Raw genomic sequence first — 22,880 nt, forward strand, 5'->3', positions numbered from 1 at the left:
TAGCAGAATTTTGTCTGCTAAACAGTTTAACTGCATTGGCTGGCGATGTAGCAAGACATCATTTTTTTGAAAATCGATATCAAATTAGACGTTAAATAGGTAAAGACACCACTGGAAACATGATTCCTTTAAAACAATCTACTCTATGAACTTTGCTGTGACTACATTGCATCAGCATTATAAACAAGATGAAGAATAATCAATGAATGAATCAGACTTTAAACTTTCAGAAACTCTCAAAAGACAATTACTTAAAGTATTTTTGAAGAATATTTTTAATGAGATTACATTTAATTACCTAATTTATTTGCCCTCATGTGGTTTTAAACATTTATGAGTTTCTTTCATCTGTTGAACACAAAATTAAGCATTTTTGAAGAATGCTAGTCACTGGCTCCTATTGACTTCCATAGTAGAATAATAAATTACTATGGAAATAAGGGTCTCCTATCAGGATACCTTAAAATGTGTCCATTTGTATTCAACAGAAGCAAGAAACTCAAATAGTCAAAACAAAAACAAGTGAATGGTAAACAGACCAATAGCCAAAGGGGTTCAGATGGTTCGGAAGAATGAGATATGATGTAATAACCTTGTATTTTAAAAATAAGTATTTTTTCACATTTCTTTATTCTATAAAAATGTGGTTATAATGACCATCTGACAAGCTAATCCAGCTAAAAAAACAGTGCCTAAAATGTCACTTAAATGCAGTATTTAGATAATTAAATACAATGTAAATCCTAATTTTAAGTTTTTTTACTGGGAAAAAAAAAACTTTTATTTTATGGATTCTTTTTTTTTTTTTTTTTTTTTTTTTTTACAGTGTAGAAAACGAGGCATATAACTGCAAAAAGGTCCACTTTTGGAGTAAAATTAACCACCTGGCTATGGGCCTGGTAAATAAATGATGACTGAATTTTCCTCTCTGGATGAACTATCCCTTTAAAAAACACGAACAAGACAACCTTTGCCCACTACTAGCCCATTTTTTGGCACATAAGGTCACAAGGCATGTGTGTATAGTCTAACACTGAACTTTAAACACTTGTCTTAATAACACCACATAAATGTCAAATCCAAAGCCTGCCCCTACTACATTTCCATTTCTAGATTATCTGCATCTCACAAGCGAAGTGCCAGTGAAAAGTAGACATGTATCCAACTGAAACACACTGTAACCACAAGACTTAAGTTGTTCTAAAAGAAAAAAAAATACAATTATAAATGATTATATACATACACACACAAAGATGGACAGTCTTGTAATAGGACTCACGTGTGCCACAGTGGTGATAGAAAGCAGAGTTTCACACTGGCGGAAATCACTCTCTCCTCATTATCCACACAGACACATGGGCTCACGTACACACCAGCATGCACACACGGTGGGACATGGGGGACGCACAGCAGGGGTCTATTCTTAAGATGTCACAAGCAGACAGAACTGTCACTCGCAATTCACACATTTACCTACAGACAATCCCATCCAGTCACACACAGAACTGCACATGACAAGAGCAGATGTGCATATGCAGTAAATCTTTCCACATTCCTAACACAAATATTTACTACACAAATAAACCTGGTTTTTCCAATGCACAAAGATACTTTCCAGGTACACATTTCCAAAGAAACTGCATGCTAAACGCGTAAAACATGTGTTTGTTGATAAGGTAACAAAAACAGTACAAGGGCAAGTTGTAAAATCTGTTGTAGTAACCCTATCATAACAAAAGGTTTAGGTAAATGGTTCGTTTATCCTAACAAACACACACACGCACACACGCACGCACGCACACACACACACGCACACACACTTTTAACATGCCAGTAGAGGCAAAGTCAAGCAGAGTCTCATTAAGCACAACAAGATTACAAAAATTGATTTTTCTTCCTCTTAGATTCTGTTGGCTGTTGTGTTTTACCAAGCTGTTCTTTAGTCAAAACCCAAGACCAGTTTCATACAGTTAGCTCATAAAGTAACTTCTTAGTTGGGTTATAGGTAAATATATGCATGTTCTGTTACACATTTTACATAATAGCAAATGTATAAAACTCATTAAAAATTGTGACGTTTGATTCCACTTTTTATTTAGTTTATATGCCATCAAGAGGATTGCATGATGTCCTGATGGTTTGTCCTCTTGTGAATTAAAGGGCAAATATTTTACCCCTTTTTCAAGATTTAAGATAAATCTGATGTGTCCCCAGACTGTGTCTGTAAAGTTTCATCTCAAAAGACCCATCAGATTATTTATTACACCTTTAGGATTATTGAGATTTTCTACTCTAAACACAATATAGCTGTTTTTGTTGCCTGCGCCTATAATGCTAGTTCTCCCCGCCCACCGTTCCCACGTGCCTGTCAGACTGAGCCTCTATCTCCACCTCGGCTGCATCAGATAAGCAGCACAGCGACAGACATGAAGGAAGCAGATCTCACATAACATTTGGGAGAAATACTACAGTAAGAACTTTCCCAATGATTATTTGATGTATTTGTTGTGGAGTTAATTCAAGCCTTTCTGCAATGATGAGTCACAAGGATGTAATTACAAAGTTTACTTTGCACTGTTTTTGCACAGCAAATGTGACAGGATACACGTTAATATCCATTGCTGTATGGACATCCGTTATCTTTATGTACAAAACAAACCTAATTTAATGTCTACAAACCTGGATTGAAGCATCTTCTTTTATAAATGTACTGACATGCGGCTGTGGTGATAACCACAGCCAGCTGAACAGATCTTCGCAATCTCAGTTGCTTTGTGCATGTCCTGTCTTGTGGATATTATTTGCGTTACTGCGTAGAGATGTTAAAACGTGGCTGTCAATCAAATCAGCGGGTGTGGAAACCTCACTCAAGTTGTGGTGGGCCTCAAAATGGGAGGGATTTGGATCCTATTTTAAGGACAGGAAATCTGTAAAAATACTTATTGTGTTTATATCACCCTGATATGACTGTGGACACACTATAGCTACACATAGTTTGGTCTAAACATCTTACAAAAGATGATTTTCATCATAGGAGCCCTTTAACAGGACTTCCATGCAGCCACTGCAAATTACAAACAGTTGCAAAATGAGACTGCCAAAGGCAAAACAAAAGGTAAGACATTGAAAGCCTCTCAACCAGTTTGAAAAATAATGTCATGTAAATTTTCTATGTGAAAATGATTCTTTAAAAACACATATAAACCAGATTATTAAGTAAATACTGTCTGTATCAGTTATCAACCCAAAAAGGAGCAATTGCAAAACTCAAGTTCAAATTCTACTTTAATGGAGGATACAAAGGCTAAATCTGATTGAACAACAAAACTGAAATTGGATTGGCTGGTACAGAAACCAAGCAACCTATAAGAAAAATGTGGGGGAGTGTCTTCCCGAGTCATTCAGCAGTTCCCAAACCAGTCATTCAGCCTCAAGTCAGCTGCTCTGTGTAGTGTATGTGAACACAAACACACACACTCCTCCACACTACATATCAGCTCAATCCAAATGGCCCATTCTAATAGCAATGGCATTTCTAATATTTTAATCAGGTATCTTGCTCTTGCATGTATTAATAATGTTTTCATTCTGTGCATTCCAGTCATTCTTTAAGTCTCTCTCTGAAAAACTTAAAGACTTTGAAAAATGTCAACATTATATTCATCCTTGCTGATAGCACTGTGTTTAAGGTCTCTAAAAGCTCTCAGGAGGCAGAGAGACAAGCAGACTGTCACGCATTCAAGGCTGGAACGGACTGAAATGATTAAGTTTTGTGTTTTATCACAGTCTGATGGTACTTGCTGTTTCTCCTTGAAACTCAGGGGCACTCTGACTGCACTGAGTGTTAACACATTCATCTACACCTACACTTTTAATAAACGGATGAAAAAAGAAAACAGAGAAGCCTCTTCATTGCATGCAAATGCAAACACTGTCATTCACCTACAGCTGTACTGTATGTTATTGAAAGGCAAATCACAATTGGCCACATGCAGAAACAATCCTCCATTCAAAGCACAAAAGCCCTGTCTTATCAGTCTCCAAAGGGAACAAACTTCACTCTGCTCACAAAAGCGAAAATACTTCATTAACACAATCTTCATGAATTCATAATTCATACACGTAAACCACCAAATACAGAGTGTGAAGTCCCACTATGAATGTATTCCTTACTGAAAACCACTCACCACAAGCGTGTGAACTCCTCTCATTACTTTAGATTGCCGAACAAACCCCACAGACTCACACCCTCAGCCGACAAAAGAGAGGCATAACAAAATGAGTTGAAGTCAATGAGAATCTGGCAATTAGAGAGTTTGCAAACAGCATGATGTATTAACTGAGACGATGTTCATTTACAAATCTGTCAGGGCAGAGGAGTGGTGACGTGTCCGAACTGAGCATCAGAAAGACGCGTTATTAGATGTGTCCTCAGCTGATCTATGCTGCATTGAGGCGGTCATAAGGGTTTGCAGATGTGCTACTTTGAGACAATGGCTCAAATGGTCAGCGGACCCCTTAAAGAACAAGTTGACATACTGCAGCTGCCTCTGAATTCACATGGAAATTAGGGGAAAATCTTGATCTATTCATAATCACAAACATTGTTCACATTTATGACAAGTAAAAACAATGTTAGATAGATAGATAGATAGATAGATAGATAGATAGATAGATAGATAGATAGATAGATAGATAGATAGATAGATAGATAGATAGATAGATAGATAGATAGATAGATAGATAGATAGATAGATAGATAGATAGATAGATAGATAGATCTGATTACGCCCTATACGCACCAACATAAAAGCGCATTACGGACCCTATACAGCGCATTGGTGACCCTATTATAAAAAGAATAAATGGGAAGCCAAAGTCTGCAAGAGAAGCAATGTGACACACCAGGGCCAGGTCTCTGGAAATAGCAGCGCAAAAGGCAGAAAATGCTAGTTGTAAAATCTTTAATGATTTTGCTCTCTCCACCCAGTGCCGTCAGGTAAAGCGCGCGCGGAGTGGCACCGCGCACGCACGCGGATCTCAGAACAAGTTTGCGCTCTCGCAGTTAACGCACCGCGTGCCAATAACGGGACTTTTTAATTCTTTGCTAAATGCAGTTTCAGACTAGCGCACCCTTTGTGACATTTCATCTTTGGCCAAGTCTTTACAAAATAGCGCTCTCGCAGAAACGTGCGCAAAAATAATGAAATCGTGTTAACTGCGTCAGCTCCACTTTCTGTAATAATTTACGTCTCAAGTCTTGCACAATGACACAAACTGAACAACGGTTTAAGTGCGTAAAGGTATATCTCAGCCAAAATTAAGAATCTGTCAAGATACTGAACCATCGTGTTGTTCCGAACATATATGACTTTCTTCCGTGGAAGAAATTGATGCTGGACACAATATTCGGGACAGAATGCATTAGTCCCCATAAAATGAAAGTGGACGGTGACGAAGGATGCCATTATGTTCAACATCTGCTAACCAGAAAGTAAAACATGTCTGGATAAACATGATGTTGAGGAAGCGATGACAGAATTATCATTTTCAATGAACTACCCCTTTAAGAGTCGTTGACAGTCTGTGCGCTTGTGTGCTTTCCATTAAGCATTACACATTTTAATAAAACATATAAAGACAAGCATCTTGATATGTTATTTCCGATTTTGAAAAGCTCCAGAGAGCAAAAGAACACAATCCTGTAACGCACGGATGCGAATGGTGCATTGCCCTCCTCACAGCACGCCCTTATACTACAGCAGGTAACACGCCTCGCTTACCTACTCGAAAACCCTTTCCCAGCTGTTATTCCGTTAAATAACAAGTTCAAGATGTGAAACACCAAACCCGTTAAACGGTCGTCCCGTGTCAAGCGCTTACCTGTTCTCGCTGCGGATTTCACCTCACCGCCGCAGTCGCGCTCACACTGCGGATGATGGGCACCTTTACAGGAATCCCAACTCTCTTACTCCACAAATACAGCCAGACGCCGTTTTAAAACACTCGATTCTGTGCGTCTTGGCACTGGGAAAAAATCCACTGCGTTTAATTTTCCCAGGAAAATAAGACAGACGAGCTGCAGAATCCCATTCCGGACTAAACTGATGCGCTGGTGACCGTTAAAACTGCCGCTCGCGCTATAGTTTCCATCATGACGCGCTGGTTGTCAGAATTTAAAGCGCGTTAAAACGCCAACCGGAATTCCGCGCGCAGGGAACGAGCGCGCCGTGTGCGCTGCAGTCAGAGCGGGCGTTTTGGAGTTTACTGGTTCGCGGCTGACTCCCAAGTATACCAGAAGAGAGGCGTGAGTCAGTTGCTTTCTGCTGAGACGCAGCGACTGTCTTGTTTTACAAACCCTCCTGACTCGCCCGCAGTGACATCCCGAATCTGGCCGCTGATTGGGCTAATTGTAAAATCTCATTGGCTGCAATCAGCGCGCGCGGCTGGCATGAATGAGGCATATGCTGCACCCCGATGCCTTTTAATGCGCCTATAATGCATGCATTACAGCGTGGAACGGATTTGGGGGAAACACGGGCGAATTGAAAAAGTCAGGACAAAACATCTAGCCTACGGATTTGAATAATCTGCAAGATCATTTGGAGATTAGGGTGTAAAACAAACATTAATTCGGGAGATTAGCTTTTCATTATTTTACGCTCATTATTTTGCTAATCAGAGATGAACCAAATTATAAGTATAACAAAATTCACGTGAGTCGTCAATTTAATTAAATAATTAATTGAAAAGAGCCTGGAAACTCTTACTTAGACCAATTGGATGACATTAACTCATGGAGTTGCAAAAACATATTATAAATGTTTATAGATCGTCCTGGTGATTTAAACATAGATTAATACAGCGTTATATGTTTTGGCTGGATGCATTAGGCAACTTTCATATCTAACAATCTGACAAACTTTTGGTGCATATGGAAAATGCTGGCTGGCATCATAATGGCATGCTTGATTCACTGCAAAATTTCGCAAGGCAAAGCTCTCAAAACACTGCACCACAGCGCCACCTGCAGTAATATATAGTACTGCATGTATATTCCACCTATCCTGCAGTGGACCACTATCCTGGTCCTGAAAGACTCCAAATGCTACACATTTCCCATGACTCTCTAATTAAACACTTATTTTAGAACCTAAAGTCAAGTGAACGCTTCCCCAAAGTGAATTGTAAACATTTAAATTGTTTGCTCAAACTGTGTGTTGGAATTGAGCTTTTCACAAAGTCAATAATGGGTTATAAACTGAATCAAGTATATATTTGATATGAAATGCATAACAGTGCTAACTATTCAGTCCTATTCTTATATTGCAGTTGTTTCAGAAATAAGCTCAGGTCTTTGATTAATCTGATTTTATGCATTCATTTCAGTGGTTTGCTGGATTGTTGCATTAAACATGCATTAAACACTTGAGAAAGATAACCTTATAAACTTTTTTTTAAAAAGGTGCTTCGGCTTAATGTTAAGAATTCAGTGTTCAACATATAATTACTTAGGGATAGCAAAGATGCTCTGGTCATCCAATGGGTCGATTCTTCCCAATTATCCAATTTAAACAAATGAATAGTTTAAGTAGGTAGAAAGTATGTAGACAACATCTTAATAAGTACGCATGCCCTCGTGCATGTTTTGCATACAATGGGCTAAACAATGGATAGATTTAAGCACATTTAAATTCAAGTAAACTGAGGGATCAATCTTAAACAAGCAATAATCAATATACACGTCTGTGGTATAATGATGATAAATGTTCAAGCTGTGCTCACCCTTCTAGTCTCTATAAACATAAAATACTGTGTCTATTATGTTGAGGAATGCAGCAACTTGGCATGCAATGACTCTTAGCATCTTTCATGTTGCATTGTTGAATGTTTACTAAATGATAAAGAATAATAAATAAATAAAATAATACAAATATGATAATAATAATATGATATGCTGAAATACCAGCACATTTTTCATAAAAATTGCAATCCTTTAAAACAAAACAATGCAATGCAAGATTCCACAAATAAATTCCTATATATGTATATTAACACATTACATTTTACAGACTTTTCAATTATACACCTTTCATTTGTCAAATAATGTGAGAGAAGTCAGCATAATATTTTAAAGTACAGTTTGAAAAACATTCATAGTCTATACATTATTTTAAAGACTAGCTATATGCTATATTTAGCAATGTTTTAAGCAACATTTTTAATTGTAACAGTTGATTTATTTAAAGGTTACACTATTTTAAGAAGTCCTTGTTAAAATGTAACTATTCAATTAACTACAGAGTAATATTAATTGATATATACATGTGAACATGGAAACAATGACACCATTAAATAAAGCATTACCAAGCATTTCCAAATTTTAATTACTATGTAATAATAATAATAATAATATAAAATAACTATAATAAGGATAAGTAAAGCCTAGAACTGCAGTATCCAGCAACGTTTGGTTCGTGAACATTTTATATCCGACTGTGAATGAAGGAGATTAGGGAAAAGGACGATTGCAAAGTCAAAGTCATCTGTTATAAAGCAAGGGATTATACTATTGAAAGAATTGTCATCTGTGAAGAACACTGACCTTTTTGTAAATCAATGCAGAGACTATGAATCAACATCCAATATGTCTGTGAAAACACTAAAGTTCCATTGTACGATCGGACACCATTGATTGAGACTGCAGAAGGGTCAACTTTGTAATCTGTTACACTTCTAGCCCTTGTCCCAGTGGCTTCGACCTGTCAGATAAAATTAATTTAAAGACAAAATAAACACACAAACAATTTGTCAGTTTAAACAAATGCTCCGCGGTGCAGTGGAATTAAAAGAGATCTGGTCCCCGATACTGGCCATTTTTCTGTCAGTCTGATCAATAGAGAGCATGCAGACCAGAGGAAAGGCCATTGATAAGGACAACAATGGTGTCAAGCCATAAAGACAAGCAAACAGAGTGACAGCAAAGTTTACTTCTAAAAGTGAATTTCTGAAAGGATCTCATGCACTTCCTATTTCACTACTTATATTATTCATCATTACGTGTACACATTCTGTAATAACATACATTCCTTTCACATGTCATATCAGTATGATACAGTCCTCTGTCGTGAATTCAGTGTCTGCAGTGATTTTGTGTCAGTTACTCCAGATAAGAATCTAGTTAAGATATATTATTTCAGTTTATGACAGAGCGGTACAATCTAGCGGCGCTCGAATGATCAGTGTGTGAGCAGTGAAGTAGATTTAAAGTTCATAAATTTTTCTCCGCTGACACCTGAAGATAGATTCTTCAGACAGGTCGAGTCTGCCGAGGGATGATCAATACCATTGATTGGAGTGTTTGGTGCCTAAAAAGAACAGGATGAAGGAAGCGAAGCATGAGGGCGAGTCATGTCGGGTCCTCAAGGTTGTGTTAATGTGTATGCAAGAGAAATGAAGGTCAGCTAAGGTTAAAAAAAAGGGTCACATCAATTCCACCTATTAACTATGGGCTTATCACTCGACTATTATTATGATATTGGATATAACAGTAATTACTGCTTATAAAGTATGAACTTATTATGCATTCCTAATCCTACCCACTACTGTACGGTACACTAACTATTAATGCGCAGCAAATTAGTGGTTTGAGTTAAAACTTCTTAGTAGATTAAGTTAAAATTCCTAATTAATGGTTTGCTAATGATAAGAATTGTACCAAAATAGGGTAACACTTCAGTTTAAATCAAAATTCACGGTATTGACAAACAATTAACTAATACTACTAGCTTATTAAACTACCAATTAGCTGTTTATTAATAGTTGGTAAGAAGGCTGGGTTTATACTTTGGGTAGAATTAGGGATGCAGAATAAAATCCTACTTTATTCCTACTAATGAACAATTAATATCGTAATGATAACAAACAATAGGGTCACACTTTATATTGATGGTCCGTTTGTTGAATTGAAGTTACATTGCATCTATGCCAACTAATTCTCATTAGATTATAAGTATAGTGTTAGGTCGGGGTTAGGGTTGGGGTTAGTGTAAGTTGTACAGACATGTACATCCAAAGTTTCTAATAATCAGTTAAATGTCTGTTGAAGGAGCAGATATTAAGCAGACAGTCTACTATTACTCAAATGGACCATCAAAATAAAGTTTTAACAAATATATATATATATATATATATATATATATATATATATATATATATATATATATATATATATATATATAGAACATAAACATTTGGTTAAGTGCTCACCCATTATGTACAAATAAATAAATAAATAAATAAATAAATAAATAAATAAATAAACAATATCAGTAATAGTAATAATATAGTATTAAAAAAATATCTCACAGTACAATAAAAATAAAAAATACATAAAGTAAAAAAATATATAATTACATTTTGATTTCATGTTATATTAAATAATCTGTATTATTGTCAAACTAAAATCTAATTGCGGATTTTATACGGTCAGATTGTAACGTGCTAAATGAACTGCTGCTTGATTCTCGGTAAATGTAGTCAGTTTAACCCAATAAACTATAAAGATTTTAACTATGATGAAAATTCATTAAAATGCTTTAATTTTAACTATGTAAAAATATACATCATCATAGTGCAATACAAACTATCTCTGCCTGCAAAATGTCTGCAGAATTCAAATAATACATTCAATTCTTTTCTTGCCTGCTAAATAGTATTTAAGTAGGAATATTCTAATAGAGGGAGCCATTTGTTTTGTTCCTAAAGAGTCAGTGTTATTAAAGATTTGGTTCCGCAAAACAGTCAGTCATTCCTTCATAAAAAGAATAATTTGTTTTGGTCCTGAATGAATCAGGGTTTTGAACGAATCAATTGACAGAGTGGCTGCACGTACCAACCTCATAATATCCATTCCTCGGTCATCCTTCAAGCATTATGAGGCACCGTGCTAGATTTATGCCATCAAATCATGCATACAAAGTGTGTACACACAGACTATGGCCAATTTCAAAGCCATTTTACACCATGGGTAATAATATTTATGGGCTGCCAATGAAAGGACAGGATTTATAGTGTCTGCCTTCATAAATGTGTCCACCCTCCGACTGGCTGCTTTCTGTGTGTGTTTCAAGACTGATTTCTGTCTGATGAACCTCCCTCTGGAAACAGTGTCTCTATCAATGCTGTGTACAAAACCTCATCTGTTGTCACCCTCCATCTGTCAAACACCAGGCCACATAAACTTCTTTCTTACAAAACACCAGCTTGATATTTTGGGTGCTTCTGTGGAAGGACTATTCACTCAATTCATCAATGTTTTACATGATAGTGCTGTCTATGTTTTTTAACAGACATTTAGTTTAGTTTCATGTACTATAACTGTCCATTCTTGAGAAAGAAAATTGTACTTCGGCTTAATATATTATTAATATTGTATTTTGTACTTACTACTACTGCTCCTATTACTATTACTGTATAATAAAAACAATATTATTATTAATAACAATAATAATAATAATAAAACAACAATAATAATTATACAATTAACATATATATATACATATATATATATATATATATATATATATATATATATATATATATATATATATATATATATTTATTTATTTATTTATTTATAATATATAATAAATAATAATAATAATAATTATTATTATTATTATTATTATTATTGCATATCAAAGATATATTAATTATTTTAAAACGTGTTTTAATATAAATTACATAAATTAACAAAAGTACTTGATACAAAAATATTAACTTAAAAATATAATATATAATATAATTTTAAAAAGCAAACAAAATAATAAAAATAATTACAATATTAATAATTTATGCAACAAAACATTATGATAAAATAAAACAAAAATACTAAAGTGTGCAATAAAATAAAATAAAATCATGTACAAGTTGATTCTTGCACAAAATTAGCGAAACTGTGGACCAAATTTAGCATTTTAGCCAAAAAACTTTCCCTGTACAGTATGCAAGACCACAAACAACAAACTTTGACATGTGTGGTTTCATTTCCCCAGCACGTCTTGATGTCTCAAAGTTGCCTTGCAGCAATGATCTCACCAGTCTGCTGAAATTTGGACGCTTATTTGAGATCCAGTGTATTCATGACTGTTGTCACTGTTCCTCGCACACAGCTGCTCACTCCATCCTCTCGGTCAATGGCAATCATTGTGTGCATGGTTTGTGTCTTCCAGGCCCAGTCAGTCAGTCTCATTTGGATGAACTGCTTTATTACAGAGGGAAACATCCTCAAGGAAAGGTTCTCCAGGGCCTTCAGATTTCCACCATCGTCACAGTCCTTGCTATCATTTGCATGGCTGAGATGACGCAGTAAGTGTCTGTATCCCAAGGCTGAGGTGATAAGCTTGAGTTACAAACACAGTTTTGACTGAAACTTCCACAGGAGAATCTCCAGATTGTTCTTCCCCCTCAGGCTATCCAATCACGCTGAAGGCCAGGTTATCTGTGTACACGGTCTGGTCACTGGCAGCAATGTGTGCAATCACCAAGTAATGGTAGCTTCAATGGCTCATGTTTTGGGGTATGGCTCTTCTGCATGACGTTTCATCCATATATTCACTGGATTTTTTAGGCAAATGGCTGTGGTCATTAATTTTTTAAATATTAACATGCTTCTGTTGTTACTGCCATCCAATTATTTTAGTTTTGGCAAACAAGTCTGTGTTGTTAAATGTTGCAAAGTGCTACAGGTTTTCATGTTAAACACCCTGGTTTTTAATTCAAATATTTTTCATGAACTTTGTTTTTATTTAAGTTAGAAGTTGTTATTTTAGTTACACTGCAAATTAAAATTAATACAAATAAATGGAATTCAGTTTTTAATAAATAGATAATTGCAAAATTATAACTACAATTAGCTATTAAATAAATTTTATTCACATTTTATTTAGTTTTATTTATTCAAAATAGGCCTACACCTGTAAATAGCTCAAATTGTGAAAAAAAAATGTGCAAATGATTTCACAATCAACAAGAGTATTACAAAATCTTTAGAAATTAAAAAAATAAATCAATAAACATGAATTATTTTAATCATTTTCAAATGATTTTAAATCAGTATTTTTTCCTTTTTTCCCCAGCGAATGATACCACTGCTTAAGAAAGGAAGAATTACAAATAAAAAAGGGGAACATGTCAACAAATTAACATGTGAAAATTATTGAGAAAAACTATATATTTATTTACCTATATACACATTTTAATGTTTTTTTTTATATATATATTTTACAAAATACAGCATTAGTCAAGCTTTTGACTGTCACCATAATTTTACTATATGATAAATGCGTATGATATAGGCTATAGTTTTTAAAATAAATTGAGATTTAGATCAAAATGATTAAATGATAAAATATTCTGAAACATTTACCACTTGTGTCCCACAAGTTCTATATTCTTCATATGAAAAGTGAAGCAGAAATATTGTTTTATAGCAGTCTATACAACGATAAAAGCATTTTACCATTCTATAAAATGATAAAATGTGTATTAGCATTTTATTATAAACATACATAATCCTTAATATAACTAAATTATTTAAAACTCTGAAGGTGACTTGAAAAATAACATGTTCTGTAAATCATATACAGTTGAAGTCACAATAATTAGCCCTCCTGCAATTTTGTTTGCTTTTCAAATATTTCCCAAAGGATGTTTAATAGAGCAAGGAATTTTTCACAGTATGTCTGATAATATTTTTTTCTTCTGGAGAAAGTCTTATTTGTTGTAATTTCTGCTAGAATAAAAGCAGTTTTACATTTTTCAAAACAATCTTAGGGTCTTTTATATACAATGACTTGCCTAATTACTCCAACTTTGGTAATTAACCTAGTTAAGCCTTTAAATTGCACTTTAGGCTGAACAGTATGTTGAAAAACATCTAGTAAAATATTATTTATTGTCATCGGCAAAGATAAAAGAAATCAGTTATTAGAGACAAGTCATTAAAACTATTATGTTAACAAATGTGTTGAATTTTTCTCTCTCCTTAAAACAAATTGGGGGAAAAAAAACATGGGGGCTAAAAATTCTGACTTCAACTGCAATATAAATCATCTCCCGATTCTCTTTATGTTTCTTTAACAGTCAAAAGTCTCTATATTGCTTTTATTCATCAACAACATTAGCTATAGTCAACAGTATATGCTGCCTGATTATTTTAATCATTAATATCAACGCAGGAGCATATTCCTCCAGTTTCAATGACTATTTTGTCATAGGTATAAAACAGCTACTTCTAGAACATTACATAAAACTGCACATGATAAATGTGTATTTTGCAGAGTTGGAGAAGCCATTTATCACATGGTCAGGGCATTACAGTTTTGTTTAAAGCTTTTGAGAAAGTCTGCAATCATCTTTCAATTTAAATACAGCAGCACAAAGCAATGAGATATAGAGAAACATATGAACAATAGTACATCTGTAATGATATCTTTTGTTCAGTGCTGGAGTGTGAATTCATTTGTGCTATTCTATGCTGTTGAGACTGATTGAATGCGCATCTTATTGTAGATTTAATTTGTTATGCTGACTGAAAGTTTTTGCAAAATATATATATTAAAAAAATCAATCTCACTCACTCTTTCTTGAGCTGATATATAGATCTCAGATTTTATATTTGGCCGTTTTCATTTACTCAAACTTTGTCATTATGCCAGAACACTATTATTTTCTCCATCTATCTCTTACTCTCTCAGACTGGAACAGAAATTTCACAAAAACAAATGCCTGTTCATTATATGAAAAGAGAAAAGGGGAATTGCTGTATTTCTTTATGGATCAATCCATCACTGTTAATGAGAAATTATAAAGTGTCAAATGGCCTTGTCTAAATTTTTCTTTATTCTACTATATTCTTATCTATTTATAAGGTGGTCATAGACTGGTATTACACTAGACATAGACTATTGTTAAAAGTTTTCTGTAGCCATAACAAAATATTACATTAATAACTATATATTCCAAATAAGATTAGGAGAAAGTGCTGAAATTACAAACAAACAAACAAACAAACAAACAAACAAACAAAACAGTGGCCTTTTGGGGCCTAAAAACACAAACTTCCCAAAACGTTTTCCAAAATACAAATATATAAAAAAAGTAAATATATACCAAATATTTAGTCAGTTTCACAGTGTGAAAATGATTTTGACAACACAGTCATTTGTATGCAGAACCTTTCAAAACACATAAGGTTTTTTTTTTTTTTTTTTTGTATTATATACATTGTTGTTGTGCATACATAAACTTAAAGGCTTAAAACATAAATGTTCATCCAAAGTATTAACAAATACCAGTATAGCTAAATATTCATATAAAATTATATTGTGATGGACTTGGATTTCAGTCTGCTGAATGATTTTTAGGAAGGTTCACTTTTGAAGTTCTGCATAGACTCATATTAAATTTCTTCAAATCCTCAAATTTACACAGTATACAAATAAATGCAGCTGACTAAGCTAAACTTTTAAAGGAAAAGACAATTGCTAATTTATTTATCCTATACATACAGTTGAATTCAGAATTATTAGCCCCCCTTTGTACTTTTAAAAAATAATTGTGTTTAAAACTGTGTTGAAAAAAATCCTCTTCATTAAACAGAAAATGAGGCAAAAATAAACAGGGGGTCTAATAATTCAGGGAGGGTGGGGGGGGGGGTGGGGGCTAATAATTCTGACTTTAACATATATATATATTTAACACACACACACACACACACACACACACACACACACACACACACACACACACACACACACACACACACACACACACACATATATATATATATATATCACATATAATATATATCACATATATATATATATATATATATATATATATATATACTTTTTAAAAAATATTTTACGAGTAACTGAACTCATGTAAAAGCTTACCTAGAAAGTGACATAAAAACTAATTTCTACTTACCAAGATACAGTCCTGCTGTGATCAACCTTCTTGTGTAACCAAATTCCACATGACCAACTAACCCCAGTCTAACCTAAAAAAAAAAAGAAGAAGAAAAAAAACTCATCAACTAAGTATTCTGGGTCATTTGTAGTCTCTCAAGAGAAAAATAGTTATGTTCATGTTATGTTAATTGCCATAACATAAAAAAAGGCCATTGGAAAAGTATGTTTTTTTTTTTTGTTTACATCCCTATAAGGCATGGATTTTAAACTCAATTCCTGGATGGCCACAGCCCTGCACAGTTTTGCTCCAACCCTAATCAAACAGCTGATACAAATAATCAAGTTGTTCAAAAGAGTCTGAACAGCTTGATTAGTTGCATCAGCTGTGTTTGATTAAAGTTGGAGCAAAACTGTGCAAAGCTGCAGCCACCCAGGAATTGGGTTTGAGACCTATGCTTTAAGGTATGAACCAAACTGATTAACTAGGAGAATCTCAACATGTATATAACAAAATAAATCATTAGCTTTAATGGGAGAAATAACTGGAATACAATCATTTATACAAATATTCAAAATCACAGTGAGACCGTTTTAACTTAATCAGAGAGAGATTCATTTGAAATGTCAAAACTAAAGATTTATTACACTGTGCTATCACGGCGAAACATGTAACAATTTAGTTTTTCTGCCTGAAAAACCCATACTATTACACACATTTGTATTAAAAATTAGTTAAATATAATGCAAACAGATGCAACCAATGCCCTCAAAACAAAATAATAATAATAAAAACAACATTTTAAAGTACAAAAAACTTCTATTAGTTACTGAAAGAAATTGCTTTCCCTTAGGGTAATAAAAAGTTTTTATGTCCAGAACCCAACAGTTTAATTAAATTCAATGACATGACATTATTCATGAATAACAAAAGCAATTCAGCCGCAAAGCACATTTCTATAAGTGTCTACTGTAGCCGATTACTGTTAGACAGCCCCTCAGCCGTCACAACTAATCGCTCAAACACACACACACAAACATAAATCAAAAAATGACCACAAAGGAGTGACAGGGTTCAGTAACATGACACAGTAAGATTAATATTTCCTCCAGTCCGTACAGTCAGACTCATTGTTTTCAATAAAGTGTCACGGCGCCCCATTACATAATCACATCTGCGATTTGGGATCAAGGTTTTGATGCAATCAATGCCTATTAGAATCAGCCTGTATTGATTGAAAGCAGAGAGCTGATAGCATCGCTCCATCTCTGGCCTGCTTAGATCATAATCTCTCTCTGGTCTGCGTGGGACTTGATTGGCATTAATAGGTCAGTGTGTTGCCCAGGGATGCAGGCGAGGATAATTTTTCACCACTAATAGTTTGATTGTAAACTGCCCCCTGACCCATTAGGGTCATAGGCGGAGGTGCTTCCTGTCCTGTCCACTGTATGGGAACAGAATGGAATTGTTGGGATGTGTACTTTATATTAGACTTGATCTTATTTAAAGTGTTGCGTAAAAAAGTTTAAGCTTAATCTTAAAAATAAAATGCAGAAAAAAAAAAATCATAACACTGCAAAGGGGTGGAACTCTTTCTTGAGGGCATCATAGAAATGACCACTTACAATATCTAAAAATCTGGTTTATAGAACATCAGACGTGTCATCACTCGTATAAGCATGTACCTACCTATCGTGTTACCACTAGTGCCTGCCATACTAATGATTTGTTTAAGTATGTTTTAAATAATCTCATCTCCTTCACATATTGCTAGTGTTTTTAGTTTATTTTGTTCATATACATTTCACTTATTAAGATTTATTTAACTATGTCTAGTTTAGTGCTCCTTAGTTACGCCTGATTACTTGAGAGCAATTTCGTGCAAATGTCAACCTTGCCCTGAAAAAAAGTTTTCACCAAAGTACGGAAACAATTTCTGGGTTTTAAGTATGAGAAAGTATGTTACAGTACTTCAAATATACTCAAAATTGCATCTGTCAATGTTTTCAAACGATTTACCAAAGTCACACAAGTGGCAATTTCACATCTGTCACATCCATAATGCAGAGATGTCACACCCATAACGACACTTTTTCCGCATAAATGTGAAAATATTAAATAAAATAAACCCAATCATTTTTGTTTTAGAGAGCCAACTAGAAAACCTTTTGATTATCATTGCTTCTTTGGGTTGTGCAGTTTAATTCACAGAATTTTTACAAAGTATGCTGTATACAGTAAACCTTCAGATTTTTTTTCTGTCACATCTATAATGCATGTTTATTTTCCTCATTTAAAGTACAAAACATATTTGCAGTTTGATATTTTTCTGATCACTTAACTCTGTGGTCAGTTGTTCTGGAAAATATAAAGAGATATTTCAATATAATGTTAACATATAATTTCTATGCAAATTTATGTTTTGAGTATTCACTGCAAATGTCACATGCATATAGCTTGAATTGCTCTTGTATAATTTTTTATGGTTTTTAGAGTGACAATTTTAGCATCTGATTAGGGACATAGCCTGTTGCATTTGCAGCAATGCTAATTAATGTACACTCTTCTGCCAAAGAAATAAATAGACTTTCACACTTTAAAAACGTAATTCACAGTAATACATTACCTTTAAAAGTAACTGTACTCAACGATGTTCATTTAGCATCAAGTAAATTGAAGGACGTGGGGATTGATGGCCTGAATGACAAATTGAACGCACAATGAAACATGAATTTACAGCACAATACAATGACCAATGTTAGAGGGGAAAAAACAATATAAAGACAGAATAAACAGCGAGATATATTATTAATTTAAAGCAAATTATAGATCAAATGAATAGATAGACAGGACACAAGGGATGAATGAATAGACTGACAAGCAAACAATTAGCCTAAATAAGTGATCATAACCATTAATGGCCAAACGACGGAAAAAACGACGGAATGAATGAACGAACAGCATAATGAAATAAAAAGTAGATAGATAAACAGACCGGCATTAATATTTAAAATTAAAATGTGCATTAAAATGTTGAATTAGACATTGTTATGCATAAACGACAAACAAATGTAATGCTGTCAGTGAAAATCACCTACCGTTATTCTTCTCTCAAAATGAAACATGTTGTCGTTTGTTGTCTGCTGCACTTACACTCGTGTTTGATAGTTTGTTTGTAAAAGTTAGACAAACTTATAGATGAACAATAAATTCATGACAAAAACAAAAATCCAACGGCGCGGTTCGACGCTTCAGCGCGACACCTGGCGTTTACAGTGATTTGATTTACGAGCAGGTGTAACTCCGCGAGATTTGATCAGTTTGTTAAACACGTGCAGAAATCAAAAAATGAACGTGTTTTCAAAGAAAAGCCCAATGAAGCAAAAGCATATATTAGGGGTCCGTGTACGTTTTGTTCATTTGTTTTCCATTTTCAAACGGAATAAAGGAAATGGAGAAAACGGCCGTTTTTCCGTTTTTCCTTTTGCTCACGAGAAAACGAAAAAACGAGATTTTGGCTGGATTTTCGTTCTTTGGTTTAGAGTAGGAAAACGGATAAACGACTTTAAAATTCATTTTACACATGTAGGCGGTGCTGAAACGCCCACTTTCCTCTAACTGGTTAACCAAATCTGCGCTCGTGACGTCACCCTCAAAATAAAAGCCTTACACGCAGGCTTTTAATTATTATTATTTAATTATATATATAAACAAAGTTTACATATTCTATCATTTGAACCACACACAGTTAGCAGGCTTACATTCATTGCGTATGTATAAATTAAATAAAAACGTAAATCAGCAGTATTCTTAGACATTTGTCATTAAAATAAGGTCATAGTTCACTGCCAAGCTTCTTGCTGCTGTGCACCTGATGCTGAGCAAAGAAAGCCATTTCCGAGCAGCACCTGGTTTACTTGATTGTTTCAGAGCTATTGTAGGCCTAAATAATAGCCTACTCTGTATAAAATAATAATTTATTATTATTATTATTATTATTATTATTATTATTATTATCAGTTACTAGTGTTTTTATTGTTTGGTGTGTTTTTTTTTCTTTTTAATAGTTGTTAGCAGAACCAGAATAAGAACACTTTGGGCCCTGCTATAAAAACAAAGGGTACCATTTGTTTTAATTTATTTCTTCCTATTTTAATTATATATTGTAATTATTTATTTGATAATTAATACTATTTTATTGCAACGCCAAAGTAGGCCTGTCTTATTATTTTTTTATTATTAAATTTGCTGTTATTGTAGGCTAGATGGCAGGCTTTAAATATTTTAAATAACATTTACTCATAACCTTACTAATTCGAGAGCCGAACCTAAAAAAGTTTAAGTGCAGTAAGCCTGTACAATAAAGGGAGCCGCAATGCATATTTCTAGCGCATTCTTTCACTCAACAATTATTGCTGGAATAATGAAATAAATTTCAAATTAACTAATTAAACACATTATAGTTGATAAAAAAAAATTGTGTCTAGTAGTTCCGACAAACAGATGAGCTCGCTACATGTGCATTGCGCTAATAATTTGACATTTGCTCTTCTTGAGAAAGTGCTACAGCGGGCCCTGCTATTTCACATATAAGGTTAGTGATACGTATTTTAAATTAGTATTGCACATTATTCATTCATTTTCTTGTCGGCTTAGTCCCTTTATTAATCTGGGGTCGCCACAGCGGAATGAACCGCCAACTTATTTAGCAAGTTTTTACGCAGCGGATGCCCTTCCAGCCACAACCCATCTCTGGGAAACATCCACACATACACACACACTTATACAGAACGGACAATTTAGCCTACCCAATTCACCTGTACCGCATGTCTTTGGACTGTGGGGAAAACCGGAGCACCCGGAGGAAACCCACGCGAACGCACTACACTACTGAATTAGACACACAATCTCAAAAAAAAACTTGATGCTTATTTACATTATCTAAAGTCATTTCTTACGAGGTAGGATCTGTTGTTGTATTATATATTTTCGTTTTAATATGCAAATAATTTTCTTTAATTTGTAATAGGCCTATTGTCCCTCATTGCATAAAATAACCAGCCTTTGTATTCAATATGTTTGTAAATTGTCCATCCAGTTTGACGCAAGCTAAACAACATTTTGGCCTGTTTTGCTTATTAAATGAGTGATTTTCACGGAGAAACAAATCATCCATCCACACAGTTTTGTATAGGACCTGTGTGAACAAAAATATACACTTCATCATAGCCTATAGGAAAATGTATCTGTTTAGAACCAATTTTGTGTTGTATAATTAAAAATATTAAAAATACAATAAAAAAAAGGAATAACATTTGAAGTGCAATGCTTCAAAGATCCAATATGCTGCACGTAGAGCCAAAACAAAAACTGGTTTGTTTGTTTAATAAAATAATAATATGAAATTAAAGTGAAATAGTTCCATAACCTGTATTATAACTGTAGTCACCCTATAGATGACAAATCATCCTTTGCGCCGGTCAGTTTCACCTTTAATCAAGAATGTGCCAGAACCAAATGAGAATATTTACAGATTACCTCGGAATGAGACCTCGGTCTGTAAAGGATGCAGAAAACAGAAACTCGCTGAGAATGGAGATGCATGTTAGATGTTTTATATCCCTTTAGATATTGTAAATAAACAACAAGTTTTTATAGAGATTGTGTCATGTCTTTTCTTTGACGCACGCGCTGAACAGCCCCGAAAAGGCGCCTTTATTTAGCCTGTAGCCTAAATAATAGTTTAGATTTTATAACATATAATGTTCCATTACTTTAAATGTATAATGTTTTTTAATATTTATGGATTATATAAAATATATAGTTTATATAAATGCGCTCTGATCATTCAAGGATCATAATGCGTTGCATATTCTTCTTATTCTTCATTATAGGCTTGATCCGTAAATTGTGTATTTTATAAACTGATCGTTTATACGGACTAAGCTATTAATAAAATTCCTCGAATGGAAAAGTCTTGATTAAAGAAAAAGAGAACTTAATTCGGCATATGCATATAGTGCGCTTATTTTTGCGCGCATCGCGCGCTTTACCGAATTACCTTTTTTATTTTTTATGCACTATAAATGCATCTGGCAGCACCGAAAAGAGCAAATGCCAAGTTATTAGCGCAGCGCACAGACAGCTAGCTCGTCTAGTCTGAACCAGGGGTTTTCAAACTATTCATTGTACATCCACCGATCCCATTGCATTTTATTTAGGATAAACCACTTATTTAAAATTAATTAATTAAAAGGTGCGTACTCTCCAATACACCACTGAATTATAGTGTCATAATATTTAATAATTATAATTAAGATAGACACCTGACCTCCATTTAATAAACAATTTATTTGCCATACTCTGTTAATTTGAAGTTTAAAGTTTAAATCATTTATGTTAAACTTAAATTATTTAAAAACTTAAAAAGACTTAAATTTAGTCATTTAAGACATTTTAGGTCATAAGTTTACATACATTGACCGTTGCATTTAGTAGGCCTATTCTGGTCTAAATAAGCTTTTTGCATCTTAGGTGTTTACACACACAAATTAAGCAGTTTATACGTACATTTAATGTTACCTTGAAATTACTTTTGATGCAATAAATAATCCTAAATAGTTGAAAGTGTTAACATATTCTTGAAATGTAGTTATTTTATAACTATGAAATTTATTACTAAACAAAGTGAATCATTATGAATTTGCCAAGAAATAATCCACTTTACCACTGTAAAGCAATGCCCCACACTCACTAGAACGGTAGAACCTGGACTGTATGATATGTTCTGTATGTAAAATAGAGAAAATAAGCAAGATGCGCAGTCTCATGCAGCCTTAGTGAAATAAAGCGCGTCACAATGAACTAAAAATAAAACCACCCTTGAAATGCTGGCGATCTTAATT

General features: G+C 34.0%; 1 protein-coding gene across 2 annotated transcripts in view; it reads right to left on the reverse strand.

Annotated features, from left to right (window-relative positions):
• The window catches only part of plxna4 (plexin A4), a 236,655-nt gene extending 217,393 nt beyond the window's left edge, over nt 1-19,262 (reverse strand). The window contains exons 1-3 of one of the 2 annotated variants that reach the window (XM_073945613.1): nt 19,074-19,262; nt 18,602-18,672; nt 15,994-16,066 (exon numbers count right to left, since the gene is read on the reverse strand). The gene's annotated coding sequence lies outside the window, so the exon portion shown is untranslated. Of the gene's footprint in view, nt 1-5,883; nt 6,343-15,993; nt 16,067-18,601; nt 18,673-19,073 lie in introns of those variants that run through there. The other variant, XM_005164690.6, reaches the window with a different exon arrangement.
• Nucleotides 19,263-22,880: the final 3,618 nt, after the last annotated feature.

The sequence above is a fragment of the Danio rerio genome, chromosome 4 (assembly GCF_049306965.1).
Source record: "Danio rerio strain Tuebingen ecotype United States chromosome 4, GRCz12tu, whole genome shotgun sequence".
Classification (NCBI taxonomy): Eukaryota; Metazoa; Chordata; class Actinopteri; order Cypriniformes; family Danionidae; genus Danio; species Danio rerio.